The sequence below is a fragment of the Pelophylax lessonae genome (assembly GCF_965119305.1).
Source record: "Pelophylax lessonae genome assembly, chromosome: 1".
Taxonomy (NCBI): Eukaryota; Metazoa; Chordata; class Amphibia; order Anura; family Ranidae; genus Pelophylax; species Pelophylax lessonae.
The window spans coordinates 319,896,266-319,911,430 of NC_138768.1; positions in this window are offsets into that span (position 1 = coordinate 319,896,266).

Genomic DNA, 15,165 nt, shown 5'->3' on the forward strand with positions numbered 1-15,165 from the left:
AGGACACAGTTTATTGGAGTACAAAAGTGGGGGTTCACAGTTTATGTTACAGATGAGTTTGGAAGATGTCCTAGCTAGCTGATCTCTATTTACTTAAAAGGATTGTTTTTCTCAACAAAACTTGAGTTTCGCTTTACGAATGGCACAGCCGGTCAATCAATAAGACACTAATGGAGGAGGTGTGCTAGATACTGTTGAAGGATGATCACTCCTATCAGTGTATTTGGAACAGTAAAACTACTCATTACCCATTGCATGATGCCCTGGGCTCTGTATTTTTGCAGTTTTGGCCATGACTAAAAAGCCTGAAAGCAGAAAAACTAAAACACTGAGCAATAAAATTAGCATTGGTTTTAGAGCAACTCTATTAGGTCACCCTGTAATTAACAAAAAATATATATCATTTGTTTCTATTAGGTCAAATTTCAATTTTGTGCTAATTTTTTTGCATCATACTTAGAGCCAAAATTGAAAAAAATAAATACAGCCCCTTAAAGGCTTGCTTGGTTAGGCTGTATGAAGATCAATTGTAATGTGCAAAGCAGTCTTTAGAAACTGCTAAAAATCTTCCTTATCGCATGGAAAGTTAATCACTCAAAAGAGTGCTAATCCTTAAAGCGCATTTATTTCAAAGTAAAGAATCATGCATTCGTTCCCATATTGTATTTCAATTCTTTCTAGTCCACTCCTTTTACACGGAGCAATCTTGAAGTTTGTAAACTTCCCGAATGAGGATCCCCGAATAATTTATTCCTTGGATTCTGTGACATTTATTGACTATGCCCTGTGAGTAGACACTGCTGTGTCACACATTTCGCAAAGCCTGCCTTCTGAATTACAGAGGTGCTGAGAGGAGGAGTTTCAGGAGTAGTACAGGAATCAACAAGATACCATGGGACATGTAGTCCTAAGTAAACAGCAGAGCATAAGCTGCAAAGCCCTGTGAGTGGGATGAAATGCGTCAGAGCACAGTCTGGGAGGAGTTGGGCTGAAGCAGTTTTGCTTCTTATATACACTTGGGCCGTTTCTTCTGTGTGCAGTGCTGCTTTCCTACTTTCTTTACATGTGTAGCAGGTTTCCCAGGCATTGGGCCTGATGTGGGTCTGCCATTGTTACCGGTGACACCTTCAGCCCATTTAAGCCGAATACCCAAGTGTGAGATTTGAGTCAATGACCATTCTGGCATCTTTGGTTTGTTTTGTTTATTTGATAATGGGGATGGGAGATGGGAATGAGTGGGATGCTTCTCTGGCTTAACTACGTACAATTGGGATACTTTGCAGAAAAAATGCCTGTTAACGCTGTCTTGACGCCAGCTGGATGCCGACCAACGCTTACTGGTGCTTGAAAAATACTGTTTTGCTGAACTGTGCTAGAACTTGACCTTAACACTTTTGTTAACTTCAAAAGATCCTGGACTGTAGTGAGACTTGACTCTTGACACTCTGGTTAGCGCAAAAGTCCTGCAAAAAACTCCCTCCAGCCCTTCACTGACTGAGGTAGCTCTTTGTAACTGCTTGTGCTGCTGCAACTCTTAAGACCCCGTTCACACTGGGGTGACTTGTCAGGCGACCTGGTCGCCTGACAAGTCGCCGTGGGTCGCCTGCCATAGAGTAGCACAGGACCCGTTCTAATAGGAGCAACACAAGTCGCTCCAACTTAGAAAAAGGGTCCGGAGCTTCTTTGGGGCGACCCGGAGCGACCTTCATTGACTTCAATGATATGAAGTCCGTGCCGGCCGCTCTGAGGTCGCGGTGCGAGCTGCGCACCGCGATTTGACAGGTCGCCCCGGCAAGTCGGGTCGTGCCTGTGTGAACTGGCTCTAACTCTGTAAACTGCACACTTTAACTCTTCAGGGCCCAACCGCTGGCACCCCCTCTACACTTCATGGTCCTCTCACTAGGCACCCCTCTACACTTCATGGTCCTCTCACTAGGCACCCCCTCTAATCTTTAGGGTCAACACTGGCACCCCCTTTACCGCTAGCTTGCTTCTGGATCCCTCGGACCTTCACCGGAGTGGTCTCCTCTCAGCTAGGCAGACCCCCAGGGGCAGTTACAGTACTCACGAACTGGGAATGCTTTCCTGGAACTGGACCCCCTCAACTCCGCTGGTCCTCGGCACACCGGATCTCCTCTGCAGCTCAACTCAGCTCTCTGTCACCTCAGGCAAGCCGCCTGGGACACCCGATCCTGCTGACAGGAGGAGAAACAGCCATACCCTCCCTCCTGGGACTCTGCTTCCTGCCAATTATGCTGCGTCATCCGCTCCCCTCAAACTTACACCCACTCCCAGAATCCTGTGCTGCAGGATCTGCCTTTCTGGGGTAGATACAGGCCTGAATGTGCACTGATTGAGTTTCCTCCACTGCCCAATGAGAACCCATCTCATGGATTCTCATGGAGCCAGTGGGGAGACTCCCCAGTCTCAATAGTAACACCTGGGAGACATGACAGCCGAGCTGAAAATCATGGCCCTGCTGATAGGCAGCCAAGGCCCACTATACTTTGCCTAGCACCTACCTTGTAGGGTGCTACACATGTATACACCAGAGCGGGGACGGGCTCTTAGCGCTGGCCCCCACCTTCGGTGTGAGTCACCGGTGATTGCTTTGAGCGGCAGCCATAAGCTTTTCTGTTTTTATAAAATCAAAGTGTATGCTGTGAACATAGATTTCCTTTATGTTCAGAGAATCAGATGAGGGTTTAGATGCCTGTAGCTCAAAGCCTGATGCTACACAAACTTGTTGAGGAAGAATGTTTTTTTTTGGCTCTATAGACTTGAATGGGAAATGCACAAATTTCAGGCATTCTTAGCTTGTAAGAACTAATCTCCACCTAGTGCTTTCCGTTGGCATAAACAGAAATGTCTTGAGCTAATCTACACATGAAAAAAGCTTGAAATACACTTCTAAAAACACTTGGATTATGTGCGCAAATGTGTGCAAAAAAGCTAGAAAAAAAATGATCTTGAAAATCAGTCTGCTCAGCTGTGAATGCAGTGTAAATCACCTGAATGGTACTCTATGTACTATGGATTCCTATAGCACACCACTGGGTTTTATAAATGGACCTATATTTTTTAGCTTTTCCTTTTTAAGCTAAGATATAATAACTATGCCCCTAATTTCATAAAGGAAGGAAAACCCTCATGAAAGAAACATGGGAGGCTGCCACAACTGAACTTTCTTTTGGAGAAAGCCATGACTCATCACAGGTTTCCTTTATTTCAAATAAATCTTTAAAAATATTTGCAAAAAAAAAAAGAAGGGGGAGATGTAAAGGAATTCTGTCCTTTACCATCTCCTCCCTTAATATGTGTTAACCCCCCCACACACCCACCTTATAGGCCACTGTGTGCCCTCATCTGTCATCGTACAATTGCCGCTGTCCTTATATTCATTAGTAGATGGAGCAGAGCATTCTGGGAGGCTTCTCCAGGCTCTGGGAGTGGAGCGACTTTAATTAGTGACAATTCCAGCAGTGAAAGAATAGAAAAGCAAGCTCCCATTGAGAAGAGAATGAAACAGAAAAGTCAGGACAGAGGTGGCTAAGAGCTTTTGTGCAGTTTAAGTTGGAGTGACAGAACTGCACATACTAGTTAGACAACAACAGTATTATTTAACTCTAATACCAAAAAAAAAAAAAATGTATCTTAGTGCCGGTTCACACTTGTGCGGCTGCGGAGATCGCATGTAATTCGATGCGATCTCATGTGCGGTGCGAATTTCAGCCATACACTTTGTATGGCTGAATTCGCACTGCATCCGCACCAAAGACGCACAGGAGGCATTTTTTGAGCGGCATCAAAATCGGATCGCACAGTGGTTCACACTTGTGCGATCCCATTCAGTGTGTACTTGCAGATCGCACTGTGATATGCAATCAAACTGGGGGTGTCGTTAACTTTTAATTGACACCCCCTGCGTATCGCATATGGCAGTGTGAACTGCCAGATGTGCGGATGAGATGCGGGAACAGGCTGCACATTTGCAGCGTTCCTGCATCGCACAAGTGTGAACCGAGCCTTAAAGTGATTGTAAAGCTTTCATTTTTTTTAAATCATAAACATGCCATAGTTACCTGCTCTGTGCAATGGTTTTGCACAGAGCCGCCATGATCCTCCTCTTCTGCGGTCCCCCACTGGCGCTCCTGGCTCCTTTCCTTTCAGTGAGCACCCCTATAAGAAGCTACTTTCATTTGGGCTTGCTCCCGAGCTGCCCTATCTACATCTATTGACATAGACAGCGTAGTTCGGCCCCAATCCCTCACAACAGAATTTGATTGATAGCAGCAAAAGCCAATGGCTTCCGCTACTCTCAATCTGCCCTGTGAGGGGGGGAGAGAGGCACTGGTCTTGGGCACAGCACTGGATCAAGATTGGCTCAGGTAAGGATGGGGGGGAGGGCGAGGGGGAGATCTTGTAGCACAGAGGTTGTTTTATCCCTTAAGAAAGGAAAAGCTTTGCAAGGCTTCTCCTATGGAACACAGGAGTGCACTTCGCTCAACGCTCCTGTCAACTGTTTTCATTCGACAGCTAAAGCCTGGTTGACATCACTTAGCTGGCCCAGGCTCAGGAAAGATCCTAACTTTACAGTCAGGATCCACACAGATGTCTGGACTGACAGCTGGCTCAGCCTCTCAGTGAGCTACTGAGAGCCTGACCTGCCACTCCAATCCACTCCACAGCCCGGCGCTCCAGTGAGCCCTGGTAGAAGAGCCATTTTTAATGTGGAGAAAAAAGGGGCAGCTGCTCCGGGCCAGTCATTGTTGTGGGGCCTAAAGCAGCTGCTCCTTGACCTTGAGCCCACAAATTTTTTTCTGGTGTAGCCGACCAGCAGATCCTCCCCCACCCTCCTCCAGTCAGCAGTGTGAAGATTGACCACAGGAACGGCTCTGTGTAATCCCCATCTGCTGTTTTTACCATGGTCAGGATGTACACACAGAGCATACTGCAAGCATTGACTCCCACCCCCCCCCTCTTCTCCTGTTAACAGTGGAGGTGGGGGGGGAAGAGAGGACCGGAGCAGGACACTGAAGTGGCAGTAGGATGCCTGCAATAATTGCCTGCTCTCCACACTCTTTGTCTCTCCCCCTCCCTTCTAACAGCAAGAATGGACCAATCAGCATCGAGGAGAGGAGCATCATGAGACATGTAGTCCCCAGAGATAAGCTGCCCATTGAAAACAATGGATGATGAACTACAGGCCCCATTAAGCTTTGCAGCAGCAAGAGGGAGAACCAGATTTTCCCGGGCAAAGTCTGTTCCTCAAGTTGGCAACCTGGGAAGGTTCGAGATGATAGAAAGGCAACGGTAACGCAAATAACCACTCATTACAACCAAGGTATGCAGAATAGCTTCTCTAAACGCACAACACATCGAAGAATGAAACATATGGGCTACAGCAGCAGAAGACCACACCGGGTGCCTCTCCTGTTAGCTAAGAACAGAAATCTGAGGCTACAGTTCGCACAGACTCACCAAAATTGGACAATAGAAGATTGAAAAAACATTGCCCTGTCTGATGAGTCTCAATTTTACCTGAGACATTCAGATGGTAGGGTGAGAATTTGGCGTAAACAACGTGAAAGCTTGGATTCATCCTACTATATAGCAATGGTGGTGGTGTAATGGTGTGGGGGATATTTTCTTGGCACACTTTGGGCCCCTTAGTACCAATTGAGCATCGTTTAATCGACACTGCCTGACTATTGTTGCTGACCATGTCCACCCTTTATAACTACAGTGTACCCATATTCTGATGGCTCCTTCCAACAGGGTAATGCACCATGTCACAAAGCTCAAATCATTTCAAACTGGTTTCTTGAATGTGACAATGAGTTCACTGTACTTCAATGGCCTCCACCACAGTCACCAGATCCAACAGAGTACCTTTGGGATGTGGTGAAATGGGGGATTTGCATCCTGGATGTGCAGTCGACAAATCTGCAGCAACTGCGTGATGCCATCATGTCAGTATGGACCAAAGTCTCTGAGGAATGTTTCCAACACCTTGATGAATCTATGCCACAAATCCACGAATAATTAAGGCAGTTCTGAAGGCAAAAGGGGGTCCAAACCGGTACTACCCTCTTTCCCTGAAAATAAGACAGTGTCTTATATTAGTTTTTGCTCCCAAAGATGCGCTAGGTCTTATTTCCAGGGGATGTCTTATTTTTCCATGAAGAAGAACACGGTACACATTTATTGTTGAACAAAAAAAAGGAAATTTATTACCTGTATACAGTACGGTAATAGTTGTCATCATAAACCAGCAAATTACATCCTCCTGTGTCATTTATATTCCCCCCCCCCCCTTCTGATCTCCCTGTGTCATTTTGATTGCCTCCTCTGATTCTCCTGTGTCATTTTGATTGCCCCCTCTGATCCTCCTGTGTCATTTTAAGTGATCCCACTCCCCCCACCCCTGTGCCAGTGGACACCTTCACCCGACATCCACCCAACCCCTTTATCAGACATTTCCCCCCTATCTCAGCCACCCCTGTGTGTCCACACAATGTGTCCGACTCCTGCCCGGCACGACTCACTGTCTAATTATGAGTCAGCCAGACTCCGTCAGGGCAGAGCGAGCTGCAGGCGGCAGCTTGTCCTGGCGGCGGCGCGGGCTCTCTGATTAAAAGAGACCTCGCACTTCCTGTCTGCTCCGGCTGCGCTGCGGCCAACAGTGAGCTGCGCAGCGGCGCCCGCCGCTACGGTCCAGAGTTACAGTAGCTTCAGGGGGCCTTATTATCAGGGAGACCTTATGTTCGGGGGAGGCCTTATTATTGGGGAGGTCTTATTTTCGGGGGGATGCCTTATATTTCAGCGAGAGGCAAAACTGTAAATAGGTCTTATTTTCACGGGATGTCTTACTTTCGGGGAAAAAGGGTAGCAAGATGTACCAAATAAAGTAGCCAGTGGGTGTATTTTATATATATATATATATATATATATATATATATATATATATATATATACATACAGTAAAACCTTGGTTTGAGAGTAACTTGGTTTGAGAGCGCTTTGCAAGACAAGCAAATGTATTAAATAAATTTTGACTTGATATACAAGCGATGTCTTGATATACAAGTAGCGTCATGTATAAAAAAGAAGAGAGGAGCCTCAAAAGTGTAGCAATATCATTACATTTAATGAAAGTTCAATATTTAGCAACTCACATGGTTGATGATTAAAACAGGCACATCTAAGTATGCAGGCATCTGGGGTAAAGCTGTCCACGTAGACCATCCTCTGCACCGCCATCTTCATCATCCCTTCCCCGCTGCACTCCACGAGTGATTCAAAGCCTTACTTTCAGATCACTCTACTGCAGGCTATTCTTCCCGGTCACGATTGCAGACTGACAGTGGTGAGAGACGGTGGTTCAGAAGATGGTCTATGTGGACAGCTTTACCCCGGATGCCTGCATACTTAGGTGTGCCTATTTTAATCATCAACCATGTGAGTTGCTAAATGTTGAACCTTCATTAAATGTAACCATATTGCTACACTTAGATGCACCTCTCATCTCTCTTATATTCTGTAGCTCTGCTAGATTTTGCTTCTAATCCCCTTGGGAAGGCTGCATATTGTGGATGGACATTTTATGGTTACACAACCAATCACATTGCTATAATCTTTGTATATAGACTATAAACTGAAGGACTTGTGGAACGAATCATCTGAGTTTCCATTATTTCTTATGGGGAAATTTGCTTTGATATAAGAGTGCTTTGGATTACAAGCATGTTTCCGGAACGAATTATGCTCGCAATCCAAGGTTTTACTGTATATATATATATATATATATATATATATATATATATATATATATATATACACACACACACACACACACACACACACACACACACACACATACATATCTTTGTTCTCTTCCAGATGCTATGCATGCATAGAAGGCCTGACTCATAATAAAAAGAAGCAAAAAATAAATTGGAAGTGTCAATTGGATCAAGCAATTAGGGTTTCGCTTTCATTCTCACACATGCAATGGAAAAATGAAAGAAGAGTTTTAATTGCTATGAACCTTTCATAACCAAGCATCATGTTCTTCAATCCTGTCTATTGAGGCTCAATTGCTGGTATTATTCTATATTATAATATCGGATATTAGTTTTAGGTAGATGTTTTTTCCTGTGTATTACAGATCATGGACATATAACATTTTTAAATGCTATTTAAGGCAAAATCAAGAAAAATCTTGGAAAAAAAAAAAAATAGTAATATTGTAATTTTTTTTTACATTCCGGTTGCCATTTCTGCAAATAGTACTGAATGCTTTGTGACTTTGTGCCAACGCCTGAAGCAAAAGGTGGTTGGTTCCATCACGCATGAATTCATTTCAGGAACCTGTCACACAGGAAGACACCTGTGTGAGAAGCCTCAGACGAGGGCTGCCATTCTTGCAGCATACTAGCTCCGAGGCACTAAAGTCTGACCTATTCCGCTTCTCTGTAAGCGATGTTGCTGGCCCAGAACTGGTATGCATCCCAGAAGTCTGGCAGCTCCCGTTTTTGTGACAAGTACCCTCTAACCATAATTAAATTAGACTGCCTAAATAACTCCAGACAGTTCCCTTGAACTTAGAAGCACTGCGATTATGCCTGGAGGTAATAAATGGTTAATCGGTTAAAAAAAAAAAAAAAAAAAACATGTCACCCCAGGACAACTCAGCAGTGTACTTTCGTGTCGTTTCCAGATCTTAAGGAGTTAACTGCGCTTACAGAGGCTTTAGCCTCCTCTTTGATGAAGTGGATTTAATCTGTGGTAACCCAACCCCTACAGTTCCTTATTGCCTCACTACAACAGCTGACCTTTTCAAGAATGCCTTCTGTCTTACAAAGGGTTAAAAATAGATACCAGCCAGGCTGCTATATTCCGTCTTCTTTAAAGCAGCGACTGGTTTTACTTCATTCCAAAGGCCTGTGGCTGTCAGGTGTGGGGCAGATGATGTTTCTGACACCCTCACGTAAAGTTGTCGGTCGCAGGCCGCTTCTTCCCCCTCGCTGTGCCCCCTACTTCCTTACGCAGGTAAGAGCGGAGCTTTTCCTCATCTGCTAACCTGAAACAAGAGGTGCTGACTGGTGAACCACTCAACTCAATGGCAGGTAATAAAAATCAGAATGCATGAAATGATTACATGAGGAAGTGAGGGAGACATAAAAAAAAAAAAAAATAATAATAGAACTAAACTTGAACTGGAGGCTTCAGACAAGATGGACGGTCAGGGAATAAGTTGGGGGGGTGGACAGTAGCAGACAGACACACATGGATGAAACCAGTTCTATGGAGAATAGACAAGTTGGCTGAAAACTGGATAGACAAGCGGAGATAAGACAGGCGCGGGACACACAGGAGTGAATGGAAGAGAAAAGATAGAGAGGGTGCTGTTTTGTCGTCTTCCTTTGGGCTTGTTTCCAAATGAATCTGGTAATTAAAAATCAGCACGGATAAATTGGCTGCATCTAGTGGCGTGCTGCCACAACTGCCTCTAATCATCCTCTCTCACACCTCTGTTTGCTTGTTCTACGTCCATCTCATTCTCATACATGTCCCTGCTTGTTCAATGTCCGTTTTATGCTTATACATGTCCCTGCTGTTTTTTTCCATGTCCATCTCATGCTCATATTTGTCCCTGTACTTTTGTCCAATGACCATCTCCTGATCATACATGTCCCTGCCCTGTTGTTCCATGTCCACAGCCTGCTCATACATGTCCCTGCCCTGTTGTTCCATGTCCACAACCTGCTCATACATGTCACTGACCTGTTGTTCCATGTCCACATCCTGCTCATACATGTCCCTGATCTGTTGTTCCATGTCCACATCCTGCTCATACATGTCCCTGATCTGTTGTTCCATGTCCACATCCTGCTCATACATGTCCCTGATCTGTTGTTCCATGTCCCTGACCTGTTGTTCCATGTCCACATCCTGCTCATACATGTCCCTGACCTGTTGTTCCATGTCCACATCCTGCTCATACATGTCCCTGATCTGTTGTTCCATGTCCACAACCTGCTCATACATGTCCCTGACCTGTTGTTCCATGTCCACATACTGCTCATACATGTCCCTGATCTGTTGTTCCATGTCCACAACCTGCTCATACATGTCCCTGACCTGTTGTTCCATGTCCACATCCTGCTCATACATGTCCCTGACCTGTTGTTCCATGTCCACATCCTGCTCATACATGTCCCTGTCCTGTTCTTCCATGTCCACAACCTGCTCATACATGTCCCTGACCTTTTGTTCCATGTCCACAACCTGCTCATACATGTCCCTGACCTGTTGTTCCATGTCCACAACTTGCTCATACATGTCCCTGACCTTTTGTTCCATGTCCACAACCTGCTCATACATGCGCCTGTGCATCTCAAGCTCATACATAGCTCTGTCCATCTCATGCTTTTACCCGTCCCTGTCTTTTTGTTCAATGTTCATCTCCTGCTCATACGTGTCCTTGTCCTTTTGTTCCATGTCCATCTCCTGCTCATACATGTCCCTGTCCTGTTCTTCCATGTCCACAACCTGCTCATACATGCTCCTGTGCATCTCAAGCTCATACATATCTCTGTCCATCTCATGCTTATACTTGTCCCGGTCTTTTTGTTCAATGTTCATCTCCTGCTCATACGTGTCCCTGTCCTTTTGTTCTATGCCAATCTCCGGCTTATACGTGTCCCTGTCCTTTTGTTCCATGCCCATCTCCTGCTCATATGTGTCTCTGTCTATCTCCTGCTCATACGTGTCCCTGTCCTTTTGTTTCATGTCCATCTCCTGCTCGAACGTATCTCTGTCCTTTTGTTCTATGCCCATCCCCTGCTCATACGTGTCCCTGTCCTTTTGTTCCATGTCCATCTCCTGCTCGAACGTATCTCTGTCCTTTTGTTCTATGCCCATCCCCTGCTCATATGTGGCTCTGTCCTTTTGTTCCACGCTCATCTCCTGCTCATACGTGTCCCTGTCCATCTCTTGCTTATAAGTGTCCTTCTCCATCTCCTGCTCATACGTGTTCCTTTCCTTTTGCTCCATACCCATCTCCTGCTTGTAAGTGTCCCTGTCCTTTTGTTCCATGTCCATCTCCTGCTCATACATGTCCCTGTCCTGTTCTTCAATGTCCATCACACCTGCACATACATGCCCCAGTCCATCACACCTGCACATACATGTCCCAGTCCATCACACCTGCACATACATGTCCCTGTTTTGTTTCATTTCTATCTTCTGCTTGTATATGTCCCTGTCCTTTTATTCCATGTTTATCTCATGGTCATTGATGTCCCTATTTTTTGTTCAATGTTTATACATACAGTATCTCACAAAAGTGAGTACACCCCTCACATTTTTGTAAATATTTTATTATATCTTTTCCTGTGACAACGCTGAAGAAATGAAACTTTACTACAATGTAAAGTAGTGAGTGTACAGCTTATATAACAGTGTAAATTTGCTGTCCACTCAAAATAACTCAACAGACAGCCATTAAGGTCTAAACTCGCTGGCAACAAAAGCGAGTACACCCTATGTGAAAATGTCCAAACTGGGCCCAAAGTGTCAATATTTTCTGTGGCCACCATTATTTTTCAGCACTGCCTTAACCTTCTTGGGCATAGAGTTCACCAGAGCTTCACAGGTTGCCACTGGAGATCTTTTCCACTCCTCCATGACGACATCACAGAGCTGGTGGATGTTAGAGACCTTGCACCTTTTGTTTGAGGATGCCCCACAGATGCTTAATAGGGTTTGGTCTAGAGACATGCTTGGCCAGTCCATCACCTTTATCCTCAGCTTCTTTAGCAAGGCAGTTGTCGTCTTGGAGGTGTGTTTGGGGTTGTTATCATGTTGGAATACTGCCCTGCGACCCAGTCTCCGAAGGGAGGGGATCATGCTCTGCTTCAGTATGTCACAGTACATGTTGGCATTCATGGTTCCCCCAATGAACTGTAGCTCCCCAGTGCCGGGAGCACTAATGCAGCCCCAGATCATGACACTCCCACCACCATGCTTGACTGTAGGCAAAACACACTTGTCTTTGTACTCCTCACCTGGTTGCAGCCACACACGCTTGACACCATCTGAACCAAATAAGTTTATCTTGGTCTCATCAGACTACAGGGCATGGTTCCATTAATAAATGTTGATTGTATGGTGAAATAGTAAAGGATCCGAATAATGTCCAGAATATGGAAACAAAAACGGGTAACTTGTGCAGGTACCGCTTACCGGAAATAAGATAAACAAAGGCCCATCAGTATGTTCAAAATACGTCCTAGGGATGAGGTCCAGGTGGACTACCAGGTTCCAACGCGGATCCCTCAATGGAGTGGTAACATGTGTGATACAAAAAAATATACCGCCATAGCGTAAAACCAAAAAATATGTGTAAAGAAAGGACACCCAAAGTGCATTGAGAACACCACTGCTCCCGTAGTGAAATAAACGTGATAAAGGATGCCACAGAACCCCAATAGGTACTCCTTACCGAAATATAGATGAAAAATAGCAGATACACCAAAAAGGGGGGAAGGGGGATCACCCCAATAGGACAGCAGCTTACCACAAGGATGAGTATGACATCTTATGATGGTGAATCTCAGCCAAACATGTCGACCACCAGAGCTTGCAGTGTTGATGTTGATCCAATACCGTCTATCTGAGTTCCCTATCTGAGTGAGGAGACACAACGGATCGGTTCCATACATATCCCTCCTGCCTCCATATCATCGGGAGTCGGTAAGGGTGTTTTATCCATCAGAGGTGTCCCCCCACTTGCTTGCATGTTCAAGTCACACCTATCCAGTCTTATATAAGCTCTCCATACTCATCCTTGTGGTAAGCTGCTGTCCTATTGGGGTGATCCCCCTTCCCCCCTTTTTGGTGTATCTGCTATTTTTCATCTATATTTCGGTAAGGAGTACCTATTGGGGTTCTGTGGCATCCTTTATCACGTTTATTTCACTACGGGAGCAGTGGTGTTCTCAATGCACTTTGGGTGTCCTTTCTTTACACATATTTTTTGGTTTTACGCTATGGCGGTATATTTTTTTGTATCACACATGTTACCACTCCATTGAGGGATCCGCGTTGGAACCTGGTAGTCCACCTGGACCTCATCCCTAGGACGTATTTTGAACATACTGATGGGCCTTTGTTTATCTTATTTCCGGTAAGCGGTACCTGCACAAGTTACCCGTTTTTGTTTCCATATTCTGGACATTATTCGGATCCTTTACTATTTCACCATACAATCAACTTGTATACATCATCCACAGCGCAACTTATTTTATATTGGACATTTTTTGGGTGCTAGTCTCACTTGAGGTTGCTGCTTTTATTTTATTTTTGGATTAGCGCAATTGTTTCCCCTTTTTTCTATGGTTCCATTAATCCATGTCCTTAGTCTGCTTGTCTTCAGTAAACTGTTTGCACGCTTTCTTGTGCATCATCTTTAGAAGAGGCTTCCTTCTAGGACGACAGCTATGCAGACCAAGTTGATGCAGTGTGCGGCGTATGGTCTGAGCAATGACAGGCTGACCCCCCACCCCTTTAACTTCTGCAGCAATGCTGGCAGCACTCATAAATCTATTTCCTCTGGATAGGATGCTGAGCACGTGCACTCAACTTCTTCGGTTGACCATGGCGAGGCCTGTTCTGAGTGGAACCTGTCCTGTTAAATCGCTGTATGGTCTTGGCCACCATGCTGCCGCTCAGTTTCAGGGTCTTGCCAATCTTCTTATAGTCTAGGCCATCTTTATGTAGAGCAACAATTATTTTCTTCAGATACTCAGAGAGTTCTTTGCCATGAGGTGCCATGTTGAACTTCCAGTGACCAGTATGAGAGAGTGAGAGCGATAACACCAAATCTAACACACCTGCTCCCTATTCACACCTGAGACCTTGTAACATGACACCGGGGAGGGAAAATGGCTAATTGGGCCCAAATAGGACATTTTCACTTAGGGGTGTACTCACTTTTGTTGCCAACGGTTTAGACATTAATGGCTGTGTGTTGAGTTATTTTGAGGGACAGCAAATTTACACTGTTATACAAGATGTACACTCACTACTTTACATTGTAGCAAAGTGTCATTTCTTAGTGTTGTCACAAAAAAAGCTATAATAAAATATTTACAAAAATGTGAGGGGTGTACTCACTTTTGTGAGATACTGTACATACATTTCTCAGTCCTTCCTATGCTCATTCATGTCTCTGTTCTTTTGATCCATGTCAAATGCCTGCTCATACATGTCCTGTTCTTCCCTGTCCATCACACCTGCTCATGCATGTCCCGGTTCATATCATGCTCGTACATGTCCCTGTTGTTTTGTTCCATGTCCATCTCATGGTCATAGGTGTCCCTGTCCTTTTGTTCTATGTTCATCACCTGCTCATCTATGTCCCAGTCCTTTTGTACCATGTGCCACTTACAGCACCCACAGCCAGGCACACCGCATTTTAAGCACTCTTCCACTGGCTCCAAATAACAATCTAGGGGTCTCTTTTTGTTTCCTTTTATTCTAAATTCTGAAAATGGATAGGGGTAGGGAGGATGGGATACCCCAATAAACTGTGAAACTGAACAACTTTAGGATTCCTTAATTTCTGGCTACACTGCACAAACTGCCTGCTGCACTACACAAACTGAATGCCCCACAGGATCTCTTATGCTGTTTGTGACCTGTACTTCTTCCAGAGCTAAAAGCTACAAACAGTCACTATTCTTCAGCACTCGGGTTCATCTACTCACAGAGCCACAGGATCATCGGTTACCTCCTGCCAATATCCACTAGGCTTTTTGTAGTGTGGGAAATGTAGACTCACACCCAGTGCTGTATCTTGGCCTAGGCCAACAAGGCCCAGGCCTAGAGCGGCACTTTGCAGGGGGGCAGCAAAAAAGCTGCACCCTGCACAAAAAAAAAAAAAAAAACAGCCTCCTCCCAGTTCCCGCACGAAAAGGGTCTCCGCCGGCTTGTGCTACACTTTTAATATAGTGCCAGTCTTATGGGGTGAATTGGGCCAGAGGGCAGAGTCCAGGAGGCAAATCGGTCTGGCACCCCCATAAAGCGGTCAGTGATGAGGATGCACTGATGGGCAGTAATGAGGCGGAACTGATAAGGCTACACAGATGGGCACTG